The sequence below is a fragment of the Hyla sarda genome, chromosome 10, assembly GCF_029499605.1.
Source record: "Hyla sarda isolate aHylSar1 chromosome 10, aHylSar1.hap1, whole genome shotgun sequence".
NCBI lineage: Eukaryota > Metazoa > Chordata > Amphibia > Anura > Hylidae > Hyla > Hyla sarda.
In genome coordinates, this window is record NC_079198.1 from 53324410 (window position 1) to 53334280 (window position 9871).

At 40.4% G+C, this 9871-nt stretch overlaps 1 pseudogene; it reads right to left on the bottom strand.

The window, feature by feature from the left end:
• Nucleotides 1-1976: 1976 nt before the first annotated feature.
• On the bottom strand, nucleotides 1977-9629 carry LOC130293203 (uncharacterized; annotated as a pseudogene).
• Nucleotides 9630-9871: the final 242 nt, after the last annotated feature.

Genomic DNA, 9871 nt, shown 5'->3' on the forward strand with positions numbered 1-9871 from the left:
TCACCATAGATTTTTGGGCAAAATGACTGACGTCATTACAAAGTAGAATTGGTGGCGCAAAAAATAAGCCATCATATGGATTTTTAGGTGTAAATTTGAAAGAGTTATGATTTTTTAAAGGCAAGGAGCAAAAAACGAAAATGCAAAAACGGAAAAACCTCCGGTCCTTAAGGGGTTAAACCTTTCAATCAAACCATTCATCTGAGGTCGGTCAGGGATGGTGACCAGATGCTCCCCCTGAACCTCTGAGCACAGAGTCTTTATCGGATCAATGGTCAGCTGGAACCCCCGGTCGGTTACCATCTCTTTGGGGAACCCCACACATGAGATGTTTAAGAGCGCATTGGTACCCTTGTCCCAGTATACCCACACCTTGTGAAGGACTGTGGGATCTGTCTGCAGGACCTGTAGGAGTTCTGGGCTCTGTACTACAGAGTCACTACTTGGCTCTAGTTCAGAGTCAGGCTCCTGGGAAATTAAGAAGGAGGGTAAGGGGGACTGAAGCTCCCCTGCAGACATCCTTTCTGGATCCGCAGGCTGAGTCAGTCCTGGTCCCGGTCCCCTACTCCTGACAGCATGATGACGGGTGACCATGGCGACATTCTGCCCACCCAACTCACTCACACTCTCTTGCATACATATTGGATCTTGAGGCTGGACTGCTCCTGACACAGACATACAATTAATCACTTTCTGCTCTGCTTCACAGTCAGGTGGCCCTCCCACATTCTCACAGGGCATCTCTGGCATCCCTGGTTCTAGCACAGACACAATCTGCCCTACCTCCAAGTGACATGGTCCGTTTACACAACCACCCAGCAGCCCATGTGTCACGATCACACCCTATCAGTCCAGCCAAGACATTAGAGAGAGTGTGATGGTGCAAGGGTTAAAGCCGACAGACCTCTCGGTAGCCACTACTAGTCCCAGCAAGTCACCAAATTAACCCTTAGATAAACGTGTTTCCACCAGAGCTGCCTTCAGAAAGGTGAGCTCATATATTTAGAGATCAAAGACCAGAGCTGATTAATTAAACATTTAATCTGATAAAAGGTATCACAGTGCTATGCATAAAAATAAACAAATGACATACAGTTACAAAAAATATGAAGGAGTTTAGCAAGGCAAGTTCAGAAAACAAAAGATGAAGTTCTTACAGCATGATGATATAGCCGTCCTTGTCAGTGAGAGTCCAGCTCTTGTCAGCTTTTGGCACAGCCATGAACAACAGTTGAGTCCAGCATTTTAAATCTTATCTCTGCTTATTTGGAGGGAAACTTCATTCCCCCCTCCCCTCTGATCCCACCAGGTGGGGCATCTCTCTTCCTGACTCCTTATCTGTTTGATTATATGATGAGACCAGAGTGCACGACCAAACAGCCAGACCCCCAATAAAATGCAATACACAAAAACACACAGTCTGAATGACCCCTCACCCCCAGGTCTTAGTTTATACACAGATACAATTATAAAACACATGTATGTTTCCATAATCAGGCCTTGGGCCTGACACCATGATTCTCTGGTTCTGGAACAGACTCATTCTGCCCTATCTCCCAGTGGCACTGCCCCTTTCTGGTTTCACACGGCACCACACACACCCCTGGTTCTGGCGCAAACACGCTCTGCCCTACCTCCCAGTGACATGGTCCGCTCACACTCCCAGCTGGCACCTCATGCATCTCTGGTTCAGGCACAGACTCATATTCATTCTGCCCTCCCTCCCAGGGAAACAACCTTGGTGCATTCTCACAGGGCAGCTCATATGTCCCTGCTACCACAATCTCCCCTGGCTCTGGCACAGCCGGGTACACATGCTTATTCTGGCCTCCCTCACTTGGAGACAGACAAGGCATCTCATACATCCCTGCTACCACAATCTCCCCTGGCTCTGGCACAGCCGGGTACACATGCTTATTCTGGCCTCCCTCACTTGGAGACAGACTATGCACATTCTCACAGGGCACAGGTGTCGTCTAGTCAGTACCTAGTAATACATTTGTAGGAAGGTAATCAGCCACCCCAACATCTCTGAGACCTTTCCCCGCTCCCTAGTCCAAATACACCCGTGCCATTGGCACTGCAGGACGTACTCCTCCAATTCCTCCGACTGCTAAAGTCTTTCCTGGAATAAAATCCTTAGAACTCAACAGTTCTGGCCGCACAACAGTCACATCTGCACCAGTGTCTCGCAGTCCAACAGTTAACTGACCGTTTACTGTGACTGGTTGCATATTATTCAAATTGGCACTGTCCTTGCCTCGGGAAACAAACAAAACTGAAGGGGTTAATCCTGAGGGAAGCCCCTCGACGGTAGATGGTGTAAACTTCCTTTTCTCCGGGCATGTAGAACTAAGATGCCCCACTTTATTGCAAACATAACACCTGCGGTTATCCCCAGGCATAGCATTGGAACCAGTTCCCACTTTCCTTGATGTAGAAGCTGGTGCATAAGAAGGAACAGTAGGCTGGGTGATGGGAGGTCGTGGTGCAGGGGTCCTCCATCCCTTGGTAAATCCTCTGATCCGGTCTGTGGATGCCCGGTTGGCTGTGTGGAAATCTGCCATCTCCCCAGCGTCCAGTGCTGTTTTGGGTTCCCGATCCAGCAGCCATTCCTGTACGTCTGCTGGACACAGCTGTAAAAACTGCTCCTTGATGATTAGATCCACCAGGCTTTCAAATGTGTTAATCTCCAGCCCTCTGGTCCACTGTCCAAATGCGGTGGTCAGGTTTCCCACAAGAGTGGTGTAACTTTCAGTGGATTTCTTCTGCAAAGTCCTGAATTTCTTTCGGTACACCTCAGGGGTAAGGTTGTACCGTTTCAGCAGAGCAGCCTTAATGGCATCATAATAAAAGAAAAGAAAAAAACTCCAAGATGGCGCTGTTCCAGCAAAAACATGAACTTCCGGTATTTCGCTTAAAAAAAGATATTTATTGATAAAATCAGTTTAGCAAGCCCATAACAAAGCAAGACGTGTTTCGGGTCCCTGCGTACCCTTTCTCAATTGCAGATATATAAAACAACTTACTGGGGCCATTTTATACATTAAAAAAAAGACCGCCAACTTAGGGGGCGTGGTTGGCCCGTTAGTCATATATATAACAAAAAGGGTCATAAATCGAACAACAATTATTATACATAAAGTGCATCAATGATATATTCCTCAAATTGCTAAAACTTTGTAAAAATTATTTATAAAAAGCTGGATATAGCAGTTTGACCCGGATGTAGTCTGGATAAAATTCTTCCGGGCTTATCAGAAAAAATAAAACACTTACCAAAATTCTTAGATTAGTCAAAAGGACATTCATGTAACTTAGTATATATAAACATTCATCTGCAATAGAAAATGCCCGTGTTAGAAACAAAAATGACTGTTTCTTTTCTTAATTACCGGACCGGCGTGCACGAGTGACAACATACGGCAGTATAGTAAACATTGTTAATGAATGAATGGTAGCGTCTAGCGTAACATTGTAGTAACCGCAGAACGCTACACATTTTATGAATGAAAGTCAGCTGACAGGATCGCTCCTGTCAATCTCACTTTGGGCTTCAATGGTAAGTTTATAAATTGTATCTACTGTTTAATTGCTAATATATGAAGCTATTTGGTACAAATAGATGCATAGAAGACAATGTGTCAGCTCTTTCAAACACAGGAAGAAGTTATAATAGTCCACAAAATGAAATATATAACATAGCTAGATATAATAATAGTCCGTGATGAGCCGTCTAATAACGGACTATACGAATATATTGCTTAGATCTATATATATATAAGAGCCTATACCAAACTTTCTTGGACAGGTGAAAAAAACAGGACATAATGCTAGAAGTAAAAAAATCAATCAACATACAGAGTATAACTTCATAGTCATATCAGAAGATACACTACACAGAGCTGTCATCATATGCACATATTCAGTAGACATTTTCCACATATTCATTCAAGCCAAGAGGAACTAAAATTTTCAACCGGAAAATCCAATAATTTTCTACGTTTTTTAAGGAATTAAACCGTTGGTTGGTTCCTCTGGGGATATGTTCTATAGGAAACAGTTTAAAAATGCTGAAATCACTTTTATGTGCTTGAAGTGCATGTCTGGATACACTGTGCAATATATATCCATTATTCACATTAGCCCGATGTTTATTGATCCGGCATCTAAAAGGCTGAATAGTGCGACCCACATACTGGAGGCCACACTGGCATTCCAGTAAGTAGATGACATATTCTGTTGCACAGTTCATGTGGGACTTAATGGAAAAAGCTTCGCCGGTAACTACTGATTTAAATTCTTTAGTCCCATGTACCATATTAGAGCAGCATTTACAGGAGTTAACATTACATATGAAGCTACCAACAATAGTTGGTAAAAATTTATTTTTGCTGCAATTCTTCGACACCTGCTTAAATTTACTCAGAGCTAATAGATTTTTTAAAGACATGGATTTGCGGAAAGTAATGTTTGGTCTACTAGGTATGGTATCTTTTAAGTGTGAATCTAACAATAGAGTAGACCAATGTTTTTGTAAGATTTGTCTGATTTTTTTGTGATCAGAACTATAGTTAGTGATAAAATTACTTTTAAAATATTTGTCATTTTCCACTGATACTTTTTTAGGGATACTTACTTTTTTAGGGTACTTACTAAGCATGAACATCAATATATGTCAATTCTGGAACCTATTTCCCCATTATTCTATTACTTGCCAAAGATTCATAAAAACACAGATAATCCTCCCGGCCGCCCAATAATATCTGTCCAGCATATCTGGCCGCCCAATAATATCAGTCCAGCAAAGAGGGCACTTTTTAGAGACCTTCTCAGCAGCAGTTATGGCTGATCTAGAATGTGCTTCCAAATGTAGTTATCCACAGAATTTGTCACATTTTCAGAAAAATGCTATTAACCCCTTAACGACGCAGGACGTATATTTACGTCCTGCGCCGGCTCCCACGATATGAAGCGGGATCGCGCCGCGATCCCGCATCATATCGCGTCAGTCCCGGCGCTCATCAACGGCCGGGACCCGCGGCTAATACCACACATCATCGATCGCGGCGATGTGCGGTATTAACCCTTTAGAAGCGGCGGTCAAAGCTGACCGCCGCTTCTAAAGTAAAAGTGAAAGTGACCCGGCTGCTCAGTCGGGCTGTTCGGGACCGCCGCGGTGAAATCGCGGCGTCCCGAACAGCTGACAGGACACCGGGAGGGCCCTTACCTGCCTCCTCGGTGTCCGATTGGCGAATGACTGCTCCGTGCCTGAGATCCAGGCAGGAGCAGTCAAGCGCCGATAACACTGATCACAGGCGTGTTAATACACGCCTGTGATCTGTGTAAAAGATCAGTGTGTTCAGTGTTATAGGTCCCTATGGGACCTATAACACTGCAAAAAAAATGTAAAAAAAAGTGTTAATAAAGGTCATTTAACCCCTTCCCTAATAAAAGTTTGAATCACCCCCCTTTTCCCATAAAAAAAATAAAACAGTGTAAAAAAATAAATAAATAAACATATGTGGTATCGCCGCGTGCATAAATGTCCGAACTATAAAAATATATCATTAATTAAACTGCCCAGTCATTGGCGTACGCGCAAAAAAATTCCAAAGTCCAAAAAAGCGGATTTTGGTCACTTTTTATACCATTAAAAAATGAATAAAAAGTGATCAAAAAGTCCGATCAAAACAAAAATCATACCGATAAAAACTTCAGATCACGGCGCAAAAAATGAGTCCTCATACCGCCCTGTACATGGAAAAATAAAAAGTTATAGGGGTCAAAAGATGACATTTTTAAACGTATAAATTTTCCTGCATGTAGTTATGATTTTTTCCAGAAGTGCGAGAAAATCAAACCTATATAAGTAGGGTATCATTTTAACCGTATGGACCTACAGAATAATGATAAGGTATAATTTTTACCGAAATATGCACTGTGTAGAAACGGAAGCCCCCAAAATTTACAAAATGGCGTTTTTTCTTCGATTTTGTCACACAATGATTTTTTTTCCGTTTTGCCGTGCATTTTTGGGTAAAATGACTAATGTTACTGCAAAGTAGAATTGGCGACGCAAAAAATAAGCCATAATATGGATTTTTAGGTGCAAAATTTAAAGGGTTATGATTTTTAAAAGGTAAGGAGGAAAAAACGAAAGTGCAAAAACTGAAAAACCCTGAGTCCTTAAGGGGTTAAAACCCTTTCTAAGAATTAGAACATCATAGTCAAGGCAGCGGATAAAGGAGGAGGTTTTGTCCTCCTCAATAGGGAGGATTAAATTAAAGAATCAAACCATATGCTATCTGACAAAAAATTCTATATTCCGCTGGATTATAACCCTACTATTAAATATTCATTAGAACTGAAGTTATTACTAGAAGGTCTTTCTAATGGGGTACTTACTAAGCATGAACATCAATATATGTCAATTCTGGAACCTAATACCCCATTATTCTATTACTTGCCAAAGATTCATAAAAACACAGAATTAATTCTTTAACATCAAATCTGTCTCAATATATTGATATTATCTTACAGCGCTATGTAATTACGCTACCATCAAATATTCGTGACACGGCCCACTTTATCAAGAACATACTTAATACTACATGGGAATCTCATTTTGTATTTTTGACTATGGACATTACGTCCCTTTACACCATTATAGACCATGAGAAAGGGATAGCAGCAGTAGCTTACTTTTTAGATCAGGACCCTACCATGCCGGTACCACAACGCCAATTCATTTTAGATGGAATTAGATTTATCCTGCATCATAATTATTTTGAATTTAATAATCTCATATATAAGCAGGAATGCGGTACGGCAATGGGCTCACGATTCGCACCAAGTCTATTGAATCTATTCATGGGGCTCTATGAATAACAGTATATATATCCACACCCCTTTTTTTCTAAATGTATTTATTATAATCGTTATATAGATGATATTTTGTATAGTATGGAGTGGAACTGAAGAAGAGCTGAATATTTTTGTGAAGGATTTAAATTATAATAACTGGAATCTGGAGTTCACTAATAATGTATTTTATAATGACGCAGAGTTTCTTGATATAGTGGTGTCACACAACAACTCTAAACAATTGGAGACACGGACATTCTTCAAACGTGTTGATAGTAATAGCTATCTGGACTATAAAAGTGGGCGTTACAATAAATGGATAGCTAATATCCCATATGGACAGTTTTAAAGAATAAGACACAACTGTACCAAGAAAGAAGTGTATATGAAACAAAGCAATACCCTAGTAGCCAGGTTTAAAAAGAAAGGTTACCCAAAATCTCTGATTAATAATGCCAGACAAAAAGCGGCGATGCTTGACCAACAAACATGCCTTATCTCTAAAAAAGTATCAGTGGAAAACGATAAATATTTTTAAAGTAATTTTATCACTAACTACAGTTCTGATCACAAAAAAAATCAGACAAATCTTACAAAAACACTGGTCTACTCTATTGTTAGATTCACACTTAAAAGATAGCATACCTAGTAGACCAAACATTACTTTCCGCAAATCCATGTCTTTAAAAAATCTATTAGATCTGAGTAAATTTAAGCAGGTGTCGAAGCATTGCAGCAAAAATACATTTTTACCAACTATTGTTGGCAGCTTCATATGTAATGTTAACTCCTGTAAATGCTGCTCTAATATGGTACATGGGACTGAAGAATTTAAATCAGTAGTTACCGGCGAAGCTTTTTCCATTAAGTCCCACATGAACTGTGCAACAGAATATGTCATCTACTTACTGGAATGCCAGTGTGGCCTCCAGTATGTGGGTCGCACTATTCAGCCTTTTAGATGCCGGATCAATAAACATCGGGCTAATGTGAATAATGGATATATATTGCACGGTGTATCCAGACATGCACTTCAAGCACATAAAAGTGATTTCAGCATTTTTAAACTGTTTCCTATAGAACATATCCCCAGAGGAACCAACCAACGGTTTAATTCCTTAAAAAACATAGAAAATTATTGGATTTTCCGGTTGAAAACTTTAGTTCCTCTTGGCTTGAATGAATATGTGGAAAATGTCTACTGAATATGTGCATATGATGACAGCTCTGTGTAGTGTATCTTCTGATATGACTATGAAGTTATACTCTGTATGTTGATTGATTTTTTACTTCTAGCATTATGTCCTGTTTTTTTCCCCTGTCCAAGAAAGTTTGGTATAGGCTACTATATATATATATATATATATATATATATATATATATATATAGATCTAAGCAATATATCCATATAGTCTGTTATTAGACGGCTCATCACGGACTATTATTATATCTAGCTATGTTATATATTCATATTGTGGACTATTATAACTTCTTCCTGTGTTTGAAAGAGCTGACACACTGTTTTCTATGTATCTATTTGTACCAAATAGCTTCATATATCAGCAATTAAACAGTAGATACAATTTATAAACTTACCATTGAAGCCCAAAGTGAGATTGACAGGAGCGATCCTGTCAGCTGACTTTCATTCATAAAATGTGTAGCGCTCTGCGGTTACTACAATTTTACGCTAGACGCTACCATTCATTCATTAACAATGTTTACTATACTGCCGTATGTTGTCACTTGTGCACGCCGGTCCGGTAATTAAGAAAAGAAACAGTCATTTTTGTTTCTAACACTGGCATTTTCTATTGCAGATGAATGTATATACTAAGTTACATGAATGTCCTTTCGACTAATCTAAGAATTTTGGTAAGTGTTTTATTTTTTCTGATAAGCCCGAAAGAATTTTCTCCAGACTACATCCGGGTCAAACTGCTATATCCAGCTTTTTATGAATAATTTTTACTAAGTTTTAGCAATTTGAGGAATATATCATTTATGCACTTTATGTATAATAATTGTTGTTCGATTTATGACCCTTTTTGTTATGTATATGACTAATGTGCCAACCACGCCCCTTAAGTTGGCGGTCTTTTTTTATGTATAAAATGGCTCCAGTAAGTTGTTTTATATATCTGCAATTGAGAAAGGGTACGCAGGGACCCAAAACGCATCTTGCTTTGTTATGGGCTTGCTAAACTGATTTTATCAATAAATATGTTTTTTTAAGCGAAATAACAGAAGTTCATGTTTTTGCTGGAACAGCACCACCTTGGAGTTTTTTTCTTTTCTTTTCTTTTGTTGGATTACTGGACCCAAAGCCACGGTATACAGTCAAGCTCCTACGGCCTGCAGTTCCACTGATACCCCAATAGCTGGGGTGATATGCTAAATATTAAGAGGTTCAGCAGGTGAGAGTCCATATACTAGACCCTCGCCTTTTTACTGAAGCTCGCAGGATTACACGAGGTGCTGCCCTCTCTCTTTTCTTTTCTCTTTATCTTAATGGCATCATAGTCCTGGTCAGATTCTGCTGGTAACTCTGCAAATGCTTCCAGTGCTGGACCTCTGAGACCAGGGGTGAGGTACTTTGCCCATTGGTCTCTCAGCAACTGAAATTGGCGGCAGACTTTTTCAAAACTGCGCAGAAAAATATCCAGATCCCCATCTTTGTCCAGGGCTGGAAAGTTCTCTGCACGGGGCCTGGGTGCAGAAGAGTCTCTCGTGTCAACAGTGATAGGGGAGGCAGTCACCATTTCCAACTCTACCAGTCTCAGTTCATGTTCTCTGTTTGCCTGCCGCTTCTCTCTTTCTCTCTCAGCCTGGCGTTCTGCGGCTTGGTGTTCTGTGGCTTGGCGTTCTGCGGCCTCTCTTTCTCTCTCTCTCTTTCCGCCTGGCGCTCTGAGCTTGGCGCTCCTCATATTGGTGGATTAGCTGCAGCCGTAAGTTGATATCCGTTGAGTCCACATATTTTAAAACACTTTGTAAATAACAGTCC